General features: G+C 38.2%; 1 protein-coding gene across 3 annotated transcripts in view; it reads left to right on the top strand.

Moving 5' to 3' along the window:
• inpp4b (inositol polyphosphate-4-phosphatase type II B) overlaps positions 1-12182 on the top strand; it is a 940291-nt gene that overhangs the window by 412579 nt on the left and 515530 nt on the right. The gene's annotated exons all lie outside the window — the stretch shown is intronic.

The raw sequence follows: 12182 nt of genomic DNA, 5'->3' as shown, positions 1-12182 counted from the left end.
GGAGAAATGGATCTGCTTCCTTGCTGTACATCTCTATGACTCAATGACTCTAAATATATTTACACAGAGGGTTGTGAATCTTTGGAATTCTGTACCCTAGAGGGTTGAGTATGTTTAAGGTAGAGATGAACCTAATTCTCAATACAAATGACGTAAAGAGATTTGGCGACAGAATTGGAAAATGATATGGAAGTAGATGATAAGTCATACGCAAACTGGTGGAGCAGGCTCAACAGGCTGAATGACCTACACTTTTTCATGGTCCGGTGGCCAGCAAGGCCTCCCTGTCAGACTAATTCATTGAATAAAAGCTCGCTCTTACATTGGGTGTGAATTGACCTCAGTGGGTTCAATATCTTTCATTGTTCCAATATTGGTGCAATGGGCAAAAGTATGTCCTAGTGTAACTCAAAACAAAATACTCTTTCAGGCTATATAAAATAATAATCCCAACATATTCTGTAAGAAACTCTGGAGAATTTTTGCAGCATTTCTTGATCATAATTAAACATGAATTTCAGAAAATTTGAAAGCATTTTTTTTTAAAACAACTGATGGATGCAACATTTGCTTGTTTCTGTTTCATACCTTTGGACACGTTCAAATAGTGATCCTGTGGACATGGCTAAAATCATTAACATCAAACTATTACTGATTCCATTACATTCCTATTCATCTGCTGTGGAACTTTCAACATAATTACAGAACAAATTGGCCTGGACTTTCCACTAGCCAGTCAGTTGTTAAGCCAGTGTAAACAGAAGTTGCACATTGGGAACCTGCGGAATTCCCATTGTAGCTTGGAAGGCATTGCCCAAAAATAGGAATTTTTCATTGGACAATTCCTCTAAGCATGGAAACCTCCATTTATGAGATACTTTGGTGGATTATGTTGAAATGAAGTAAATTGTCACTCAGGAAAAGTTAAGAGTATTAAATACATAGTCTACCTCCTGAATAATTATTCAACAGACTCCTTACTTATCTTACCCATTTTTCTTCTCCAGACCTCTTAAACTTCCAAAGCCTGACTCACTGTGTCTCCCCCAGGAGCCAAACTCCCTTCCCCAGGATCCGACCTGACAATTTGTCTCCCTTACTCCATCCACCAGACTCAATTTCTCTACCCACCCGAACATACACAGAACACTGCATCATTTACCTTGTCACTTTTACTGTGGCACCCTATCCACTTGGCTCCCTAAAGCCTTTCCACTTGACATCCTGCCCCTATTCATCTGGTATATTACGTACGTGGAACTCTGCCCCTACTCCACCCATGGCACCTTCTTCACTGCACACACTTTTGTGTCATTTGGCATGCTTTTTACCTGAAACCTTAAGCACTTGGTACTTAATTGGCACCCCCTGTCCATCTGGCATCCTGCCTACTGCTTCCCCAACTGGCAGCCTATTTACCTGCCACTCTACATCTTAGTCATCTGGTATTCTGTCTTGGCACCCTACCCATTTGGCACCTGCCCTCTAACACCCTAACATCTTATCTTATTATGTAGCTAACATTTGACAGCAGCTGTCAAAATGGCTATCATGGCTTTTAAATTTCAAAATACAGCAGCTCATTGTTTTGAAAATAGGATGTGATTTCTCCTCCTCTGATGGTTCTACACTATGAAAGAACTGTTAGAATGAAAGTATGGCTCTACATTTCTGAGAGAGCCCTAAATGGAATTGGGAGCTAGTTTTTTTTCATGAAGACAAGGGGCCTGGTCAGATGGACAGAACAATGGCATATGGAATTTAACCCTGAGATATGTGAGTTGATGGAATTTTTGGAGGACTAACAAAGCAAGGGAATTCACATTGGATGGTAGGGCTTGAGGATGTCAGGGACCTTGGTGCACATGTCCATTGATCCTTGAAGGAAGAAGGACAGGTGTTAAAGAAATTATATCGGATACTTGCCTTTATTAGTGGAGGCATTGAATACACGCTGAAGAAACTAATGATGGAGTTCTAATCAATTTTGGATATCCTCATCTGGAATACTAGGTGCAGTTCTGGTCACCACACTATAAGAAGGATGTGAGCAAATTACTGTGGATGCTGGAATCTGAAACCAAAAAAAGAGAAAATGCTGGAAAATCTCAGCAAGTCTTGCAACATCTGTAAGGAGAGAAAAGAGCTGATGTTTCGAGTCTAACTGACCCTTTGTCAAAGCTAAAAAAAGGGAGAAATAGGGAGGTATTTATACTAGGCTGAGAGAAGGTGAGTCATGTGATTGTACAGGTCGTTCTGGTATAATGCATGTTTCAGTCACACAAATTGGCTGTAATGCAATTGATAAATGGTGAATGCTGTTTGGATAATGCAAACATTCTCCTAAATGGGGATAGCAATTTTCTACAGCGATCTATTACAACAGCTGTTTTCTATAGTGCGGAGTTGCAGAGGAAACCAACTGTGCTAGAAACAGTGCGGAGGATATTCTCCTAGATGCTGCCCAGACTATAGAGATTTGGCTATGAAGAGAGACTAGATGCACTGGGATTGGTTTCCTTAGAACAGAGAAGACTGAGATGGGACCTGATTGAGATGCACAAAGTTATGCAGGGCATAAATAAGGTAGATAGGGATAAAGTTTTCCCATTAGTAGGAGGGGGCACAGTTTTAAGTTAAGGAGCAGGAGGTTTAGAGGGAATTTGAGAAACAGACTTTTCATCCAGAGGATTATAGGTAACTGGAACTCGTGGCCTAATGCAGTGTAACGGTTGAAATCCTCAAGATGTTTAAGAACTATGCAGTTGAGTACTTGAAAAGCCATAGCCTACAAGACTACAGACAAGATGCTGTGAAATAGGATTAGAATGTTAGTTTTTCTTTACATCGATGCTGCTTGACCCTCTGTTCTCGAACATTTTTTGTTTTCTGTATAGATTTAACATCTGCAGTAATTTGCTCCTACTTAGAATATTAGATGCTTGATAACTGGCACAGACATGATGGGGCAAAAAGCCTTTTTCCATGCCGTAAAAGCTCTATGATGCGATGGTCAAAAAACAATCTGCCTGAGATTGCCATTCATTGGAAAATCTGGCCCTTTGTTTGTGTTTGTCTTGTCTATAGCTAATTATTTTAATTGTAGGTACATAGCTGGATCATATTAAAGTGACCAATGTAAATAGTATAGAATTTTTTACACTCATAGTTTTGAAGTAAAAACTGTAAGCCTTGGTTCAGTGATGTCACCTCTGAATCAAAGAAGCAATCTTTCAGAAGCCACATTTGCCTTCTCACGTGGGCACACACGTTCTCTTGGCACACTTAAAAGAAGTCCAGTAAAATTATTTTACTTTGTTGGCCAACAGTTGCCTTTCTGATAATATTACAAAGATGAATTGCTAGGTCATTTATTGTATTTCTGTATCTAGGACTGCTGCTCAATGCAAATTGACTACCTGTTTCCCTGCATAACATTGGCTACATTTTAAAATATGTGCCTAATTGACATAGAGATGCTTTAGGATGGCCTACAGTCATAGCAAATGTTATATAAATGCAGATTGTTTTGTGCCCTTATTAGTTGGATAGAGAAAATAGAAATTCAAATTTCGAATATGAGTATCCTATACCTCTTTCTCTGTAAACTGCATATGCGAATAAATCCCCAGAGGACATAGGAATGCTCCCTCTGCACTTATTGCTTTGACTGGAATAGCAGTTCTAAATTTGACTGAGGTGTAAACCAATTGGAAGTTTGAGAATTTTTTTCTGAAGCACACCAGTAGCAGTCCTAATGCTTTCCTCCACCCCAGTCTGATTCAAAGAAGCAGATTTTTAAAAAAATGACACCTAAATCAATGACTTCAGGATGGGTAACCAGTAATCTGATCAAAGAGATGGCTTTTAAGCAGGGTGTCAAAGCGTGTGAGGGAATAGAAAAATGAAAAGTTTAAAGGGAACTTCAGTCTGTGGTAACTTAACAGCTGAAGGCAGTAGCTCCGTGATTGGGTTCAAAGAAGGTCAGGAGCATTAAAAGCAAATATTTTGGTAGAGCTGTAGGACTGGAACAGTTATAGAGAGAGGGAGAGGTGAGATCTTCAAGGATGAGAATATTAAATTGGAAGCAATGTTGGCCTGGGCTATTAGTATTCAATAAGGTTAGGAGTTAAGAATGACTTGAATTTGGCCAGGAAAAGACGTTGCCACGATCACTGTTGTTGTGGGTGGTGTGGGGAGAGAGAATTGTTAGTGAGAATAACAAAAAATTATTAAATGACCCATAATAAAGAAATTACCAACAAAATTTCACTTTTCATCATTTGTACTTCAGCACAAATCTGAATTAAAGCAAGAATTAACAAATATGTGCAATAACAACAATAAATTACACATAGAATAACAAAGTCAAAAAGAATACCTCATGAGATTACAAACTCTTGCAACATTCCAGTTTAGTCTTTGAGTAAATGTAACAATAGCTCAGTTAAGTTCGCAGGCAACAATTTATACCCAATGGTACACTTGTGCAAAATCTCCTTAGCTAGGTTCACAACAAACTAGGTGGAACAGATTCCACAGAAGCTCCTTTAGTTAACTGCTTTTATTTAATCTATTTTTCTAATCAACCTGTTCAGATATGTTATTACACACCTCTGGAGTCAGTGGGACTTGAATTCGGGTCTTTCAATCCAGGGATAGGGACCCCACCACTGCATCACAAGAAGGCCTTAATAAATGTCATTGAATGATCTAGTTGGCTTTGACAAAACTGAAACATGAGCAATGAAGTTGTCTAATTCATAATTGCTGATTTAATCCTGTCTTCAGCTCTCCGCCTCTTGCAGATATAGCTCCTTGCAGATTATTTCATTTTTGTCAACCAGATTTCATTATATTTCCTTCCTGTAAGGTCAAGGATCACACATCAAATGGACAGTATTTCTTGTTATTCAAAATAGTTACTGTTCACACGTGTGAATTCGAAAGTCCCTTTCAGCATTCATAAATGCAATTACAGATTCTACAGACCTTTTTCAAAGAATTTTTATGAATTACCTCTGTGTTAAAGATCATCACAATGAATGTAAAGGTTTTATGATGTTTGGAAGTCCAAATAGCATGGAGGATGTGAGGTCATTCAAGAAAGCATTAGAATACTTAATTGCAAAGATGACCAGTGTATGGATGTGAGTTTCAGCAGTGGATGAATTGAGAAAGAAGGAGGTTGATTATACTAAAAAGATCAGTAATATATCATGAACTTTCATCACAATTTATGATTTATAAAAGGTGCCACTTAAACCTACCTTCAAGATCAATTGCAATAAAAAACAAATTGCTGGAGAAATTCAGCAGGTCTGGCAGAAGCTGTGGGAAGAAGACAATTAATATTTCAAGTCCAGTGACTCTTAATCAGAACTGTTAGTAGCTAGGAAAAACTGGTATTTATGCTGAAGCCAAAGTGGAGTTGGGGGAAGGGGTGAAGTGACCGGGTAGGTGGAGATGGAGCCCAGAGAGAGGGAGACATAATAGAGGGAAATGGATAACAGGCTGGGACAGAAGAGGATGTATGTATGTGCATTTCTGTATATTCTATGCATGTTACAAAACCTGAATAAGAGATAAAAAATAGTCTAGAATGAGAAAATTTATTAGCTGTGCTAAATGTAGCCTGTATCATGTGACAATGGGTCTAGAAGTACATGGGAATGGGCAAATATGCTAAAACAAACCTAGGTCATAACAGGATTGTGTGTGGTGTGGGTAAGAAAACAAAATGGAAGGATGGAATCAGGCTCTGAAGTTATTGAACTTGATGCTGAATGCTAGAGGCTGCTGAGTCCCCAAATGGAAAATGAAACATTGCTCTTTCAGCTAGTGCTGAGGGTAGCTTGAACACTGCAGCTGGCCTGCGACAGAAATGTTGGCATGGAAACATCGAGGTGTGTTGAAGTGGCAAGCAACTGGAAGCTCAAGATCATTTTTGCACAGGTGTTGTGCAAAGCAGTCACCCAGCCTGTGTTTCCTCTCCCCAATGTAGAGGAGACCACATTGTCAGCAGTCGATATGGTAGCCTAGATTGAATAATGTATTGTCTGGAGTCTTGGATGGTGAGGAAGGAGGAGATAAACAGACAGGTATGACACCTTCTGCAATTGTACAGGTCAGAATTGTGGGAGAAGGAGGAGATATTGGGATTGGAGGAGGTGTGTACAAGAGTGTCTTGGAGGGAAAGCAGAATGCTGACAAAGGAGAAAAGGGGATCCCTTTGGAATGTATGGTGGCCTACAATCCTTTGGATGTCGATGCTGGTGGGATGGTAATTAAGTAATTTATGCAGAGGTGAGGGCAGAAGTGCAGGAGATGGATCAAACATAGCTAAGGGCCCAGTCGACCATGGTAGTGGGGAAAACCTCAGTTCAGGAAGAAAGTGGAGATTTCTGAGGCCACCCCTGTGGAAGGGTAGCATTGTTAGAGCAGATGCAATGCAAATGGTGAAACTGGGAGAATGTGGTAGAGTCCTTACAGGAAACAGGGTGTGATAATGTATTGTTGTGGTAACTATGGGAGTTTGTGGGTTTGTAGTATACATCATTGACAGGCCTAACCCCAGAAAAAGAAATAGAGGTAAAGGGATGGGTCAGAGATGGACCAAGTGACAGTGAAGGCGGGGTGGGAATTGGAAGCAAAATTTTAAAAATTTCCAATTCCAAATGAGAAGGGAATCAGCATAGATGATTCCAGAAAAACAACTGTGAAGAAGGACCCCAGCCTTGATCAGTTGTTTGTTTTGTCCATCGTAATATTTTTCTGGGAATTTGATCATTGTTCTGTGAAATGACTTGGAATGTTTTTGGATGTTAAATGTACTGCAATATGCAAATGTTTGTTGTTGGTTAGTGAATGTGCCTGATAAAGACACAAAGCTGATAAGCAATACTAAGATTTGTGGGGAAGTAAAGATTGCACTTGTGGTGATTATGTAAGTATGAGGAGAGTAATGTATGGTACAAGATTGTAAGTTAGTGAAAGTAAATGAGAGGGAGGGAGGTAATATTGTGGATAGTGAGATTGGCAATATGAATAGGAAAGCAGTGTTCTTTACTGTGGCAACATGTAGTCATAGAACATTTTACACTATACACAGCTTTGATATTAGTTTTGATGGGATCTACTCTTTTGCTGTTTAATGATTTCTGCTATGCTGCTTTCTACTTGCTTCCGTTGATTGGTGACTTTCAGAAATCATCCACCACCCAGTTTTTCAACGCAGTGCCTTGGGTCATCACCTTGTGAGCTGAAAATATGTTGCTGGAAAAGCGCAGCAGGTCAGGCAGCATCCAAGGAACAGGAGAATTGACGTTTCGGGCATAAGCCCTTCTTCAGGATTCTCCTGTTCCTTGGATGCTGCCTGACCTGCTGCGCTTTTCCAGCAACACATTTTCAGCTCTGATCTCCAGCATCTGCAGTCCTCACTTTTTCCTCATCACCTTGTGACCCCATTATCCAGCCTCAAACCTACTTCTCTACCTTCCAAATCTCAATCCTGTTTCCTTTCAAATTTCCTTTTAAATAAATTGACAAACATCTTCTGTGCTTCTTTTTCCATAATATGAAAGGCTATTTGAAGTACCAGTTTCTATTTCCTATAACATGTAACTTAATTTTGCTGGATCAGCATTTTTCTGATGTTGAGCTACTTTTCCTTTTATCTCTTTGTATTTTCCTGATTTGTTAAGATGATGTACATCCTCAGTCTTCAGTTCTAGAGATCAATTGTGCTTCAAAACTAGTCATTTTCTCTCTTCAATCCTTTCCGTGGAAAATTTGTCAAAATATCCCAAAATGCAATATTGACATCATGGAGTAGGCTAATAACTGGCAAATGAATTTCAATATTAGCTATTTTTTGGCACTACACTTTGTAAGGAAGTTGTCTATTCCTTAGAAAAATAGAGTCGAAGTGAGGTAGATGTGCAAAATGTGGCACAAATTAAAAAAACATAAAAAGTAGCAACCAGGTTACGAGCCACAAAAAGGGAAGACATTGCATAAGAGTTCCTCTCGCAAGGAATAGACTTGAAAAACACATCAGAGATCAGAGTCGATTGTCTAAAAAATTACAAAAGATATGATATAAAAGCACTGGGGAAGATTCAATATTTATTTATAGGAGTAGTATCAGACCTATAAGGGCACAATCATTCGAAAAAATTGAATAGGTTGAACCTTTTCCTGTTTTTAATCCAGAAAAGAGAAAAACTGAAAGGACTGGATAGGGAAAAATGTAGTGAGGTTATTTCCACGTTGTCGTGCAACCAGAACGAAGTACAATACAGTCTCTAAAACTTGAGTGAAGAATTGGAGATGTTTCTTAGAGACTGATAAGAATGTTCAGCTTAGTTTTCAAGAATTATTGAGACATAAATACATAGACGTGAACCAGAAAATAAGGCACAAGAGACCTGTGGATAAAGCGAGATAGAGTATAACAGGAGCAGGGTAGTGTGGAGCTTAAATAACTGGCATGATCAGTTGGGTTACATGTTCTGCTTCGTTGCTGTAAATTTCTGTGGAACATTATGTTACTATGTTCTCATTTGGGCCTGGCTTTGCAGGTTTGGTAGAATACAAAATTGGCAAGTGAGAAACTGAGTGAATTTCAAGCTTCAAATACTAATGTAAACAAAAACTACTAAAGCCAGCAGAAATAAATGAACTAGAAATGAACATTTTTCTCATTGACTTATGACTTATCTTCTAATATCAATAAGTGTGGCGCTGGAAAATTACAGCCAGTCAGGCAGCATCTGAGGAGCAGGAGAGTCGACGTTTCAAGCATAAATGCTTCATCAGGAATTGAAGGAGGGTGGTGGGGGGGGGGGGAAGCGGTGGGTGGCAGGTGAGAGATAAATGAGAGTGGGGTGGGGCTGGGGGAAAGGTAGCTATGAATAAGATAGGTAGCTGAAGGTGAGAGGTGATGGTGATAGGTCGGAGTGGAGCATCCTTCAAAGGATGCCCACCTTGAAGAAGTTCTCCTCCTCCTTCCACAAAGATCTCAGTGAGTCTGTATCTCTCACTGCACCTCCCAGGTTCACCCTCCGTTTCGACCTATCACCATCACCCCTTGCCTTCATCTAACTATCACATTTCTAGCTACCTTCCCCAGCCCCACCCCCCTCCAATGCATTTATCTGACAGCCCCCTTTGCACCCTCACCTATCCCCACACCCACCCATCCTTCCTGATGAAGAGCTTATGGTGAAATATCAACTCTGCTGTTCTTCGGATGCTGCCTGACCTACTGTGTTTCTCCAGAGCCACACTTTTTGACTCTGATCTCCAGCATCTGCAGTCCTCACTTTCTCCTCCACACAAATCTTCTAAGGCCTATTGTGAAGAGTTCAAAATATCTTCTTCTATGATCATGCAAGTAAAGAGATTTTATATCCATATTTGCACTATGAGACATGTAATATGGCAACCAAATATTTTACAATGGAGGCAGTCGGCGTATGGGCATTTTATAGTTTGGAGGATTGACACAATTGAAGCTTGATGCACTTGAAATTTAAAACAAAATGTTATCATACTGAGTTGCCTGCTAATTTTGCTGCTGTACTGTCTTACAATATGTAGTGAGGCATATAATGAAGATCTGAGCAAGGATGGACAAAATATAAATTTGGCTCAGAGGAAATGACTATTCCTCCTCTTTAGATTGCTGTTTTGCTGTTTCAAAAGAATGAAGCAAATCCCCTGCTATTGATAAAGTTATATCATTACCATTATGTAAAAGGTGTGAGAATGGTTTCTGCTGATGTCACCATCCTCTGGAGAAGCATTTTGATTCTGCTGTGTACATCCCAGGCTACTTCATTATCTGAAATATGGCTGCATGCTTTTGAGAGAAGCACAGAACGAGTACAACGTGCAAGAGGTTAGCATTTCGTCTGAAATGAATTGGATATAATTTAATGAGTAAACTATCAGCCAAATCTGTAAAGTGGAGGTACTTCACTATACTACATAAAGTTCCTGAATTTGTAAGATATTTGAACAAATCTTAAAAAACCAAATAAAGCTATGGCAATTTCAAAAATGCAAATGAGAAATAATAATAGGCTATAAATGACCAATAAAAGAAACTGAATGATGAAGTTGAAATTGAAGATGACTGCAGTGATTCAGTAATAGAATATTACTTTTCTGTTTGAGTTACATGGAGGTTTCTGAATAATTAAAAATGAATACTTAGCACTTAACTTTGTATACAATATCTCAAGCTGATTTGAAGTCAATGGAATGGCACATGCACTTATTTGTAAATTAGATTGAAACAAGCAATTCCCTATAAATTTAACTTTTTCTCTCCTTCTCTTATGATCAGCTTTTTTCTCTGCTTATTTGAGCAACTTGAGTTGTTCCATTCGTTTTCCTTATTTAAATTAAAATTCATTCCAATTACTAGACTTGAATTAGATTCATTTTATTATAAAAAATCTACATAATTTTTCATTGCTTTCAAAGTAAAGAAAGATTAAAAAAAACCTAACATACATGTCTTTTCTGTGTCCACTAGCTACCTGACGGAGGAACAGTGCTATGAAAACTTGTACTTCCAAATAAACCTGATTTTGCGTGTGATTTTTAACTTTGTTTTCATGAAGTCACTGTGACTATTGACGAAAATAAATCCTATATTCCCTATACAACAAAAAGTACCTTATTGAAATGAGTATTTGCCAAAATTTGTTTTTCATTTCACAAAATTTCAATGCGTTTGAAATCATGTGGTGACATATATTAGGTCATTGTATTTGACCTTTTCCTACAAATTTCAGATGGTTATAACCTGAATTGTTGGGAATGTGAGCTGATAATGGCATCAAACACCTAAGACCTTGGTAATCACCAGTGTCTCCTCTTTGGTTCTACTTTGACTTAATATCAGAAAATTAGTTTTCATCTGCACTATTCTGCTTGTTTTTTGTTGATAAAACTCTGAGGCATAAAGCACACACTTTATCTTGTTATAGCTGGTTATGTGACATGTTTGTGCCTCTGTATGAAGCAATTTCAATTTAACAATGATGCATTAAATTGTGTAACTCAAGTGTGAAGATGCCTAAGTTCAGTTTAAAGAAATAAGGTTTGAGCCCCTCAAAGAATTTAATACTTCTACTGTCCTTATGAAAATGTTTAAAACTACATCTTACATCAGTATGATGTTAATAGAGAAGCAGTGTGTGTGATGTCAGCTGTATAATGATAGCCTTGAGCTCTTTCCACATAGTTTATTTCATGTTTTGTACTGCTGAAAATCTGAAAATGTTCTTTATTAAGCTATTCCATTTTGTACTAGTCAAAGATCAATCATGAAGCCTGAAGGTGTTAACCTTATTATTTATTTTCTCTGTCTCTTGGTGTAAGATGTGTAATTTTTACTGCTGTGTGTTTTGCCTAAATTTCTAGCTTTAAAGACTGTGTGTTTTCACTGATGTTTTAGTGGAGTAAGTGTAGCTTAGGAGTTAGAGAAAGTCGTTAAGCCTTTTAAACTCCATTCACTATTCTGTTAAACCATGTCTGGACTTGATTCCATAAACTTTGAAATATTTTTGTTAGGCAAGAGTATTAATATCAATTTTGAATCTTTTTATTGACTTGTACTTCATCTAAGAGTTGTTAGTAATGAATATTACTAACGTAGAAAATTTTTTGGGAACATCTAACTGCCTGCTCAAATATCAAAATTCTTAATTATCGTGACAACTCCATTTTTGGCATGTATTTTTGAATGTTTGAGGGAAATTTTATGTGACCTTACTAAATATTCACCAAAGACAGCGTGCAATTTCTTCAAGCAAAGCGGGGACTGATCCCTACTGTTTTTACACAATTTATATTGTGTAAAACCAATTATGAGCAGTCATTTTTCACTTTTGAGGAGTTGTCAAGGTTGTCACAGTTTATCTGAAAATGTTGTCATCATATGGATGTGGCAGTGAATGAATGCAAATTGCCAGTTTTATGCTGTCAGCTTGATGCCAGCCGACTGATGTCACAGTATGATGGATTAATGCTGTTAGTTAGTGAGCTGTCGGTGAAAAATGACTGAACGTTCTTCCATGAAGTGACTGTTGGCCTGCATAGGCATTACATTATCTTGTTCCAGACTGCTGTACTAATTAAAAGCTCTGATCAAATCCCTGCTGAAA

This window comes from Chiloscyllium punctatum, chromosome 14 (genome assembly GCF_047496795.1).
Source record: "Chiloscyllium punctatum isolate Juve2018m chromosome 14, sChiPun1.3, whole genome shotgun sequence".
Classification (NCBI taxonomy): Eukaryota; Metazoa; Chordata; class Chondrichthyes; order Orectolobiformes; family Hemiscylliidae; genus Chiloscyllium; species Chiloscyllium punctatum.
This window is presented reverse-complemented; position numbering and strand designations above follow the sequence as displayed.